Genomic DNA, 12,260 nt, shown 5'->3' with positions numbered 1-12,260 from the left:
TCAGAGTTACCTCTGCTGCAGAGGATAAGTTCATTGGAGTTACCAGCCTCACAAATTGCAGCCCAGATAAATGCTTCATGATCGAATTGCTGCAAAAAAAACACCACCAACGGACACCGGTGGAAATCTGTCCTTTGGTCTGGAGTCCAAATTGGAGATTTTGGGTTCCAACCGCCGTGTCTTTGTGAAACGGGTGTGGGTGAATGGATGATCTCCGCATGAGTATTTCCCACCGTAAAGCATGGAGGAGGAAGTGTTATGTGTGGGGGTGCTTTGCTGGTGACACTGTCTGTGATTTATTTAGAATTCAAGGCACACTTAACCAGCATGGCTACCACAGCATTCTGCAGTGATACGCCATCCCATCTGGTTTGGGCTTAGTGGGACTAAAATTAGTGTTTCAACAGGACAATGACCCAACACACCCAGGCTGTGTAAGGGCTATTTTACCAAGAAGGAGAGTGATGGAGTGCTGTATCAGATGACCTGGCCTCCACAATCCCCCGACCTAAATCAAATTGAGATGGTTTGGGATGAGTCGGACCGCAGAGTGAAGGAAAAGCAGCCAACAGGTGCTAAGCATATGTGGGAACTCCTTCAAGAGTGTTGGAAAAGCATTCCAGGTGAAGCTGGTTGAGAGAATGCCAAGAGTGTGCAAAGCTGTCAACAAGGCAAAGGGTAGCTACTTCGAAGAATCTCAAATATAAAATATATATTTTTTCCACAACCAATGTCATATTTATAACCTTACCAATAAAAACTATGAAGTCAACTTTTTTTCATCATCAAAGTGTCCTTTAACACTGCACATTCATGAGCGCAAGATTTCTGAAGAGGCCTCCTAACCATGCCTGATCAAGCAGAAACACCATCCCAGACATTAGGTCAACTTACTACAGTGGCAGCCATGGAAGCTCCATCCTTCCACAATGTAGTTCCACCAATCTGTTTTCCAGGTTCTGCATACAATCATGACTAATTATATATCTCTGAGCCTCTCTAGCCTCTTTCTGCACCACTATGTTCCCCACCAAAATTACAAAACTTAACCCTCAAATTGCTCCCACATTGACTATAATCATGTTCCCCTCCACACTTCACAACTCTTTACCTTCCTATACATTGAACAGCTAGCTACATGTCCCATTATTTGGCATTTAAAGGGATGGGACAAATTCTGTCACATTGAAACAAAGAAATCCTATCTGTACTTTCCCAGGCATAACATTCTCAAACCTCAGCAGCACTGATAGGCTTTCACTTCTTTTACCTTCTTTCCTACTGATTAACCTTTTGGCCTCCATCACTCCCTTCACATTTAATTTAATATAATCTATGGAAATAGATATTGGGACATCAATGAGGACTACCCTCAACCTAGCGTAAGCACCAGGGACATGGCTTTTAATCTTCTTCCCATTAAGCTTTTCTATTTTCAGAATCTTGTCTTGCTTTGCCAGGCTACCACAAAATATGAACAATCTACCATTTCCAATGAACCGAGCCAATTTCACTTCACCTACCTCTTTTTCTACTGCATTAGTTAGTTGGATAGGGTGTACATTTACATTTACATTTAAGTCATTTAGCAGACGCTCTTATCCAGAGCGACTTACAAATTGGTGCATTCACCTTATGACATCCAGTGGAACAGCCACTTTACCATAGTGCATCTAAATCTTTTAGGGGGGTGAGAAGGATTACTTATCCTATCCTAGGTATTCCTTAAAGAGGTGGGGTTTCAGGTGTCTCCGGAAGGTGGTGATTGACTCCGCTGTCCTGGCGTCGTGAGGGAGTTTGTTCCACCATTGGGGGGCCAGAGCAGCGAACACTTTTGACTGGGCTGAGCGGGAACTGTACTTCCTCAGTGGTAGGGAGGCGAGCAGGCCAGAGGTGGATGAACGCAGTGCCCTTGTTTGGGTGTAGGGCCTGATCAGAGCCTGGAGGTACTGAGGTGCCGTTCCCCTCACAGCTCCGTAGGCAAGCACCATGGTCTTGTAGCGGATGCGAGCTTCAACTGGAAGCCAGTGGAGAGAGCGGAGGAGCGGGGTGACGTGAGAGAACTTGGGAAGGTTGAACCCCAGACGGGCTGCGGCGTTCTGGATGAGTTGTAGGGGTTTAATGGCACAGGCAGGGAGCCCAGCCAACAGCGAGTTGCAGTAATCCAGACGGGAGATGACAAGTGCCTGGATTAGGACCTGCGCCGCTTCCTGTGTGAGGCAGGGTTGTACTCTGCGGATGTTGTAGAGCATGAACCTACAGGAACGGGCCACCGCCTTGATGTTAGTTGAGAACGACAGGGTGTTGTCCAGGATCACGCCAAGGTTCTTAGCGCTCTGGGAGGAGGACACAATGGAGTTGTCAACCGTGATGGCGAGATCATGGAACGGGCAGTCCTTCCCGGGAGGAAGAGCAGCTCCGTCTTGCCGAGGTTCAGCTTGAGGTGGTGATCCGTCATCCACACTGATATGTCTGCCAGACATGCAGAGATGCGATTCGCCACCTGGTCATCAGAAGGGGGAAAGGAGAAGATTAATTGTGTGTCGTCTGCATAGCAATGATAGGAGAGACCATGTGAGGTTATGACAGAGCCAAGTGACTTGGTGTATAGCGAGAATAGGAGAGGGCCTAGAACAGAGCCCTGGGGGACACCAGTGGTGAGAGCGCGTGGTGAGGAGACAGATTCTCGCCACGCCACCTGGTAGGAGCGACCTGTCAGGTAGGACGCAATCCAAGCGTGGGCCGCGCCGGAGATGCCCAACTCGGAGAGGGTGGAGAGGAGGATCTGATGGTTCACAGTATCGAAGGCAGCCGATAGGTCTAGAAGGATGAGAGCAGAGGAGAGAGAGTTAGCTTTAGCAGTGCGGAGCGCCTTCGTGATGCAGAGAAGAGCAGTCTCAGTTGAATGACTAGTCTTGAAACCTGACTGATTTGGATCAAGAAGGTCATTCTGAGAGAGATAGCGGTAGAGCTGGCCAAGGACGGCACGTTCAAGAGTTTTGGAGAGAAAAGAAAGAAGGGATACTGGTCTGTAGTTGTTGACATCGGAGGGATCGAGTGTAGGTTTTTTCAGAAGGGGTGCAACTCTCGCTCTCTTGAGGACGGAAGGGACGTAGCCAGCGGTCAGGGATGAGTTGATGAGCGAGGTGAGGTAAGGGAGAAGGTCTCCGGAAATGGTCTGGAGAAGAGAGGAGGGGATAGGGTCAAGCGGGCAGGTTGTAAGTGAGGCCATGTAGTCTCATCAAAAACTATCACCACTTTCCACTCCAACACTTTACTCTTGCTTCCTACCTTGGCCCTCTTTCTGCTTTCTTTACAAGATTGCTTTCTGTATCATGATCTCTCTTCTTCCCATGTCTTTCCACAACCGACCATTACGTTCCTTGACCCTCATACTCCTGCTCCATACCATCAGAATTGACACACACGTTGTTCGCATTCCAGCACAGCCGTTGCTTCACCAACTTTTTATCCTTTTCCTCCATTTTGTCCGCACTACTCGCCGACATTTCCAACTCCTCCCCACGTCAAGTGTCTCTCTCTCTGTGTGTGTGTGTGTGTGTGTGTGTGTATATATGTGTGTGTCTTCTTCGATGAGGTTTAACGGCAGTTGGCATCCAATAAATGTTGCATTACCACCACCTACTAGGCTGGAGTACAACTTTGCTTGAAAAAATAAATCCCCTACCATCTAACACTACACTCAGAAAAAAAAGAAGAAGAATAGTAACACCACCCTACTCTACTATTTAAATCAATTTAGTCCTACCTCAGGCCAACAACCTTAAAGGATGGGACACCACCACTTAACACACCCTGTAACTCTCCTGATGTTATGTCTCGCACACCCAAATACCTCTTTGCAGCTGCCACCACAATCTCAATTATCTGTGAATTACATTCCATCCCTGCAGTACAGTTGATTGTTATAAATGCTAAAAATCCAATCTTACTGGAACATATTTAACTTGTTGGCCTATCCCTCGGTACTGGTACAGATCTGCTACTCACACCACTTCTTTCAGGATCCCGACCCCTTGACCCATCTTCCTCTACTTTCTTCCCTGACTCAGCATTTGACAACTTCTGCACAACTCTAACCCTGGAAACCTCAACCTGCCTCTCTCGCACGGAACATTTCTGATCCCCAGCTCCATGGGCACCCCTACAATTAACACATATCACTACCTTCCCCAAAGCTACATTATGTCCTTATGCACACTTCTCACACCAAGGTACATCCCACCTACACACTGCTGCCACATGCCCATAAGCTTGACACCTGTAACAACGTTATGTATTTTGCACAAAAGCACGTACATGATAATTTATATATCCTAACATCACTTTGTTGGGCAAAGACTCCACATAAAAATTCAAAAGAACAGAAAATGACTCCTCTGTTTCACCACTCATGCCACCCTGTCTGCGTCGCACCAAACGATGAGCATCACAAACACCGGGAATCTTCCAATTCAGTTGGTCAACTTTTACATTTACTGCTACCGCAGTAATCACTACTTTCAATGGCGCCCTTTTCTTGAGAGCAAAACATTTCCCATTTCTTGCCTCCATTCATTTAACGCAGAGCACCTTCTCCCTCAAGCCAGCAGAAACAAACAATTATCACAAGACTTCTCAGATAGAGTTCAGTGAGTAAAAATCACAGAGGACATGTTGTCCAGACCTCTGGCAGTCTCTATGGGGGTGCCACAGGGTTAAATTCTCGGGCTGATTCTTTTCTCTGTATATATCAATGATGTCACTCTTGCTGCTGGTGATTCTCTGATCCACCTCTACGCAGACGACACCATTCTGTATACATCTGGCCCTTCTTTGGACACTATGCTAACAAACCTCCAAAACGAGCTTCAATGCCATACAACTCTCCTTCCGTGGCCTCCAACTGCTCTTAAATGCTAGTAAAACTAAATGCATGCTCTTCAACCGATTGCTGCCCGCACCCTCCCGCCTGACTAGCATCCCTACTCTGAACGGTTCTGACTTAGAATATGTGGACAACTACAAATGCCTAGGTTTCTGGTTAGACTGTAAACTCTCCTTCTAGACTCACATTAAGCATCTCCAATCGAAAATGAAATCAAGAATTGGCTTCCTATTTCATAACAAAGCATTCCTTCGCCGATGCTGCCAAACATACCCTCGTATTGTACCGATCCTTGAATTCGGCGATGTCATTTACAAAATAGCCTCCAACACTCTACTCATGTAGGCTATCACAGTGCCATCCGTTTTGTCACCAAAGCCACATATACTACCCCCACTGCGACCTGTATGCTCTCATTGGCTGGCCCTCACTACATATTCGTCGCCAAACCCACTGGCTCCAGGTCATCTATAAGTCTTTGCTCGGTAAAGCCCTGCCTTATCTCAGCTCACTGGTCATCATAGCAACACCCACCCATAGCACGCTCTCCAGCAGGTATATTTCACTGGTCATCCCCAAAGCCAACACTTCCTTTGGCCGCCTTTCCTTCCAGTTTTCTGCTGCCAATGACTGGAACAAATAGTAAAAATCACTGAAGCTGGAGTCTTATATCTCCCGCTCTAACTTTCAGCATCAGCTGTCAGAGCAGCTTACCGATCACTGTACCTGTACACACCCAACTACCTCATCCCCATATTGTTACTTCTTCTCTTGCTCGTTTGCACCCCAGTATCTCTACTTGCACATTTCTAACTTATTTACATTCATTTTTACTCACACTTTTATGTTAACTTCTCCATATTAATGTTGGTTTTAAGTTTTGGCAAACTTTTCTTAGCGGATGTACAATCATCGCAAATTGAATTATGGAGTGTTTCAGGCCCGGAGTGAGCATAATTGTACACTAGCAAACTCGATCAAAAACAACGGTTGAGGGGCTTACGTTGCCAACTTCCCTTGCCGACGGCCAAGATGGTGACGGCGATTCCCCCAAGGGCACAAGACGAGGGTAAGTGGAGGAGGGTGTGTCATTTATGAGTTTGAAACGCAGCCTGTGTCCTTTATGAGTTTGAAACGCATACTGTGTACACTATTTTATTTCCCCACACGTGTCTTCCTTGTTTGGGTGTGCCGTCACTTCCTAGTTTGGCTGTAGATGGCTATTACCTGCTCATCGCCCTCTACTGTCCCAGGGAAATATTTCCACTTCGTGTTTTTGTTTTTCAAGCTTTTTTTTAGGGAGCATGCGAGCACACTCGTTCAGTTCGTCTAGACGACTTCAGCTAGCCACCAAACTAAATGAAGCATGCTGACACCAGTTATTTGATCATTAGCTTGATAAGCGTGAGAGCGCAGTTACGCCTGTTTGAACAAGTGTATTATATCATTTGTTTGTTTTGACCCTAGTTTTTACCGCCCACACACAACTGCATGCATACACAACCTGCCCGTCTCCACCTATGCATGTAACCACAGTTCCTCCTTCTGACAATAATATAAGGCACAACCTTTTCCAGGTCATAATACTTATCATTTGGACCGTATGGTTATTGTGCTAAAAGTGCAAGGATTTCCTTCTTACTAAAGCCAATTCTAACTTTTGCATGCAAACCCCCCTTTGGGAACCTAATGCCAAGGTACCAGAGATCAGTAGACTCAACACTACAATTCAGATTGATACATTTGGCGTAAAAATATATTGCATTAACATAGATTATGTAAATACAGTATATGAGTCCTCATGTTATATATTTCATAAATATATTCTGTACAGTATATGTATATATATTTTGAATCCCCCCCCCCCCATAACATATATTAAAATACATGAGTTTTTTGTATGGGTTCAAACATTTATTTTATGGAAAAGAGATGTTATATATGTCTGGACAATACACCATGCTGCCTTGTTGACAAAGTGACAGAGCGGCGCAGATGATTGTTTATTTGAGAAGGGCGCTCCTCCCTCCCCACTTTTGCCCGATGATGTAACAGGCCTTTGCCCGGTTCAACCCGGGCCAGCATAAAATAATTACCTCAATGTGGGACTGGGGTTCAGACATTTGACCGATCTGGAAAATTGGGGAAAACATCAAATCATACGCAAAAATATATATAAACAAGATCTTAAAAACTCTTGCATTTAGATTATAACTTTTTTGGTTCCATGTAAAGGCTGTTTAGGTTTATAATTTATTGACAATATTTATCTGTTACTGGAAAACCAAACAAGGCTAAACTGGCCTATTTGAACTGGATTAGATATCCTTATCATTATATCCTCTTCAAACAGGCCAACTACAGGCTTTTTGGTTTCCCAGTAGCAGATACTTTAAAAAAATGTAATTCCCTTGTTGGTTCACTTTATTCCCACACCAAAAGGCACGTTTTATATCTAACCAGAGACATCAGACACAGCAGTTCCTTGTACTATCTGACGTCATTTGTAGACCAAAGGAGAGGTTGGGCGACCAGTGGGATTGAGCGGTTTCGATTATGCTGAGCCGCGGGGCACCTGGCAAAGGCCCGTCACACATTAAATGGGGAGGGAGGAACGCTGAAATCAAATCGAACAGTAATCTGTACCACTTGGTCATTTTGTCAACAAGGCAGCATAGTGCATCGTCCAGAAACATATTTATATTCCCTAAGTAAATGTTTGAATTGTCTAACTTATTGGGAAGGCAGATAAAACATTTCTTTATCAAAAGCATTCACTTTTGCATGGAAAACACGGAATCATACCTGTAGCGGTGCGTGGGTAAAATCACTGGTGAAGCCAAGCCAGAAAAAAAGGCATATTACAACCTGTGTTGTGATAATTACATTGTTTGCTGTATAACCGCTTAGTTCATATGCCTTGACACCATCATAATAGGCTGAGACAATAAGAAGACTCAGTGGCAGAAGAAATTCAACCACACATTTGTTTCATTACAAAACCGGAGAGCATTTATTTTTCTTTTTTTTTCTTTCCGGTGAAGTCCACAAAACATATTGCATATAACAAACAGTTACATGACCTAAAGCATGGTCAAGCAAGGTAATGTTTCCGACATTTTCGGACTACTAAACAACTATTGATTTTAAACCACGGAGAGTTACCGCAAGTCGCAAAGAAAACAGGAGCTGCCTCCACAATTCCAGCACCATTTCAACATAATCTAATCATCTGTGCTTAGTCTAATACAGTGACAACTTACAGGTAACAAAAACTCTTTAGTAGAATTAACGTAAATTAAATAAGATGTAGCTGTCCATGGTACTGATTTCTGTGTGTGTGTGTGTGTGTGTGTTGTGTGTGTGCATGCAAGTAGAAAGAACATGTTGACTCACCCTACTTGTAGAGAAATGTCAATGCCATTCTCTTTCATGTTGCCGAAATGGTCTATGACTATGCCTCTGTCATACAGTACACGCATTTAGTTTTGTTGTTGTTGTAAAGACACAAGGCGAGACCCAAATGCAGACACAGAAGACAGATGGTTGGAATCTTAATGTTTATTAATCCAAAGGGGTAGGCAAGAGAATGGTCGTGGACAGGCAAAAAGATCAAAACCAGATCAGAGTCCAGGAGGTACAGGCTCGTGGTCAAGGCAGGCAGAATGGTCAGGCAGGCGGGTACAAAGTCCAGAAACAGGCAAGGGTCAAAACCGGGAGGACAAGAAAAAGGAGAATGCAAAAAGCTGTGGAACGGAAAAAAGGCTGGTTGACTTGGAAACATACAAGACGAACTGTCACAGAGAGACAGGAAACACAGGGATAAACACACTGGGGAAAATAAGCGACACCTCGAGGGGGTGGAGACCATCACAAGGACAGGTGAAACAGATCCAGGAATGGCAGTAGCCCCCCTCCCCCTGGGGACGCCACCTGGTGTCATACCTGGCTGACCGGGGTGTCGGCGGTGGAAATTGGCAATGAGGGCCGGGTCCAAGATGTCTTTAGTACCTCTCCTCCGGGCCATAACCCTCCCAGTCAACCAGGTACTGGAAACCCCTGCCCCGTTGTCGAACCTTCAGGAGGCGTCTCACCGTATACACTGGCTGGCCACCGATAACCTGGGGGGAGGGATGGGCCTGGAGACAGAAGACATAAAAGGACAGTGAGACACAGGCTTAGTCCTAGACACATGGAAGGTAGGGTGAATACGGAGGGTAACACAAGATGGACAGCAGTGGAACTCAGGAATCTGATGATGGGAAAAGGACCAATGAACCAGGGAGACAGCTTGTGGGACTCTACCCGAAGGGGCAGATCCCGAATGGAAAGCAATGCCCTCTGCCTAATGCGGTAGTGGGGAGCTGGTGTCCTGCGACGGTCCGCTTGTCGACGATACCTGAAGTTGGTCTTGAGGAACCGGTAGTGGCTGCAGGAGGCCAGAAGGAGCTTGCTGTGGAGTCTTGATTTGAGCACACACAGTGCATGCGGTGACTAAGGCAGAGACGTTAGGGATCATTGTGGGTCACCAGAAACATTGTCGAAGGAAGGCTAGTGTACGACGGGACCCTGGATGACAGGTCAGCCTGGAGGAATGAGCCCATTCCAGGACCCGGGACCGGACTGGATTAGGGACAAACAGCTGGTTAGCCGGGCCCCCTTCAGGTCCAGGCCGGGAGCGTTGTGCCTCGCGAACCAGGTTCTCAATACCCCAATCCACAGTGGCAGCAAGGCATGAGGTAGGGAGAATGGTTTCAGAAGTCGACGGTGTGGCAGAGGAACTGTATAGGCGGGAGAAAGCGTCAGGCTTCACATTTTTAGTCCCAGTACGGTAGGAAATTGTAAAGTTGAATCTGTTAAACAAGAGGACCCACCGGGCCTAACTTGAGTTGAGGCGCTTGGCTGAATGGAGATATTCAAAGTTTTTATGTTTGATCCAGACCAGGAATGGCTGTTCTTCTCCTTCTAGCCAGTGCCTTCACTCCTCCAACGCCATCTTCACCACCAGGAGTTCGATGGGACAGGGACAGGAAGGCACAGGGATGAAGCTTCTGGTCCTGGGTAGATCGCTGGGACAGGATGGCCCCCACTCCAACATCCGAAACATCCACTTCCACCACAAATTGACGCGAGGGGTCCAGATGGATGAGTATGGGTTCTGTTGTGAACTGATGCTTCAGGTACACAAACACTTTGTCGACAGCTGGAGACCATTTGAGCGGTACCTTGGGGGAGGTGAGTGCCGAGAGGGAGCCGCCAGGGTGCTGTAATCCCGAACGAAACGGCGGTAGAAGTTTGCAAACCCAAGAAATCGTTGCAACTGCACCCTGGATGTTGGTTGAGACCAATCCACCACTGCTTTCACCTTTCCAGGATCCATCTGAACATTGCCCTCGGCAATGACATATCCCAGAAAGGTGATAGAAGAGCGGTGGAACTCACACTTCCCGGCTTTCACAAACAATTGGTTCTCCAGGAGGAGCTGAAGTACCTGTCTGACATGGAGTACATGTTCTTGGGCAGATCGGGGAAAAAACAGGATGTCATCCAGGTAGACAAACACAAACTGGTTTAGCATGTCCCGAAGCACATCATTGACCGAAGCCTGGAAGACAGCGCAGGCATTGGTGAGTCTAAATGGCATGAACTGGTACTCATAATGTCCACTGGCTGTGTTGAAGGCTGTCTTCCACTCATCCCCCTTGCGTATCCGAACCAGGTGGTAGGCATTCCGAAGGTCCAACTTGGAAAACATGGTAGCCCCCTGGGGAGCTTCAAACGCCGATGAGAGGAGAGGTAGGGGGTAACAATTTTTGACAGTGATATCGTTAAGTCCCCGGTAGTCAATGCATGGGCGCAGGGTCTTGTCCTTCTTCTCCACAAAGAAAAACTCTGCACAGGCAGGAGATGCAGAAGGACGGACGGCCCCAGTGGCCAGAGACTCCTCTATGTACACCTCCATAGCTTTGGTCTCTGGTCCGGACAGAGAATACATCCAACCCCGAGGTGGTGTAATGCCTTGGAGAAGGTCAATGGCACAATCATAAGGATGGTGCGGGGGAAGGGAAGTAGCACCTGCCTTACTGAATACTTCCAGGAGGTCATGGTATTCAGTAGGAATAGCAGAGACATCCACGGTCTAACATCCTGAGGAGGACGACTTGAGGAAGGCTGTGCTGCTTGAAGGCAGTGGGAATGGCAAAAAGGACTCCAACCCAGGATGGATCTTGTTGTCCAGTCAATCACAGGATTGTTTTTTTGTAGCCAGGAAAATCCCAACACAACTGGAACATGGGGAGATGCAATGAGGAGAAACTGTATGGTCTCACTATGGTTACCAGAAACCCGTAATTGAATGGGCACAGTACTATGGGTGACTTCCCCTATAGAGTGGTCATCCAGTGCCTTAGCATCCATGGGCACAGAGAGAGGCTGAGTGGGAATACCAAGCTCCGAAGCTATCTTGGCATCCATAAGACATTCATCAGCCCCAGAGTCAATGAGCACTCGGAGAGACTTAGATTCGTCTCCCCACAGCACAAGAGCAAAAAAGGGGTGTGCGGGTGATAGGAATTAGGGAACTCCCAATCTGACTCACCATAGTACTGGTACCCACTAGAGACAAGGGTTTCCTAATAGGGCAGGTAGCTATAAAAATGTCCTGCCCCTCCACAGTACAGATAACAGTTATTATTTATCCTCCGTGAGCGCTTCCAAACTGATAGCCTAGTTCTTCCCAACTGCATAGGCTCAGGAGTATCCAACTCACTCGTCATAGATTCGTGAGAGAGCTCTGGGGACTTCGACTCCTCTTGGAAGAGCTGCCTTCGGAAACTTCCGGATTCCATAGGAGGTGAATGCGCCATATCTGGTGCACGAGTGTGCCAAAGACCAGACCTCCTCTCACTCTTGCGTTCCCTTAGGTGTCCATCAATTTGAATGGTTAAGGCGATAAGATAGTCGAGGTCCAATGGCAGTTCCCGAGCAGCTAGCTCATCCTTTACCTTCTCAGATAATCTGTGCAGAAAAGTACCCGAAAAAAGACTCCCGATTCCAGGCACTCTCGGCGACCAACATGTGAAAGTCCACCACGTAGTTTGCCACACTACGGGAGTTTTGACGTAATGGTCAAGGCAGGTGGAATGGTCAGGCAGGCGGATACAAAGTCCAGAAACAGACAAGGGTCAAAACTGGGAGGACCAGAAAAAGGAGAATGCAAAAAGCAGGAGAATGGGAAAAACGCTAGTTGACTTGGAAACATACAAGACGAACTGGCACAGAGAGACTGGAAACACAGGGATAAATACACTGGGGGGGAAAAAGCGACACCTGAAGGTGGTGGAGACAATCACAAGGACAGGTGAAACAGAGC

Source organism: Oncorhynchus keta, chromosome 7, assembly GCF_023373465.1.
Source record: "Oncorhynchus keta strain PuntledgeMale-10-30-2019 chromosome 7, Oket_V2, whole genome shotgun sequence".
NCBI classification, from domain to species: Eukaryota; Metazoa; Chordata; class Actinopteri; order Salmoniformes; family Salmonidae; genus Oncorhynchus; species Oncorhynchus keta.
This window is presented reverse-complemented; position numbering follows the sequence as displayed.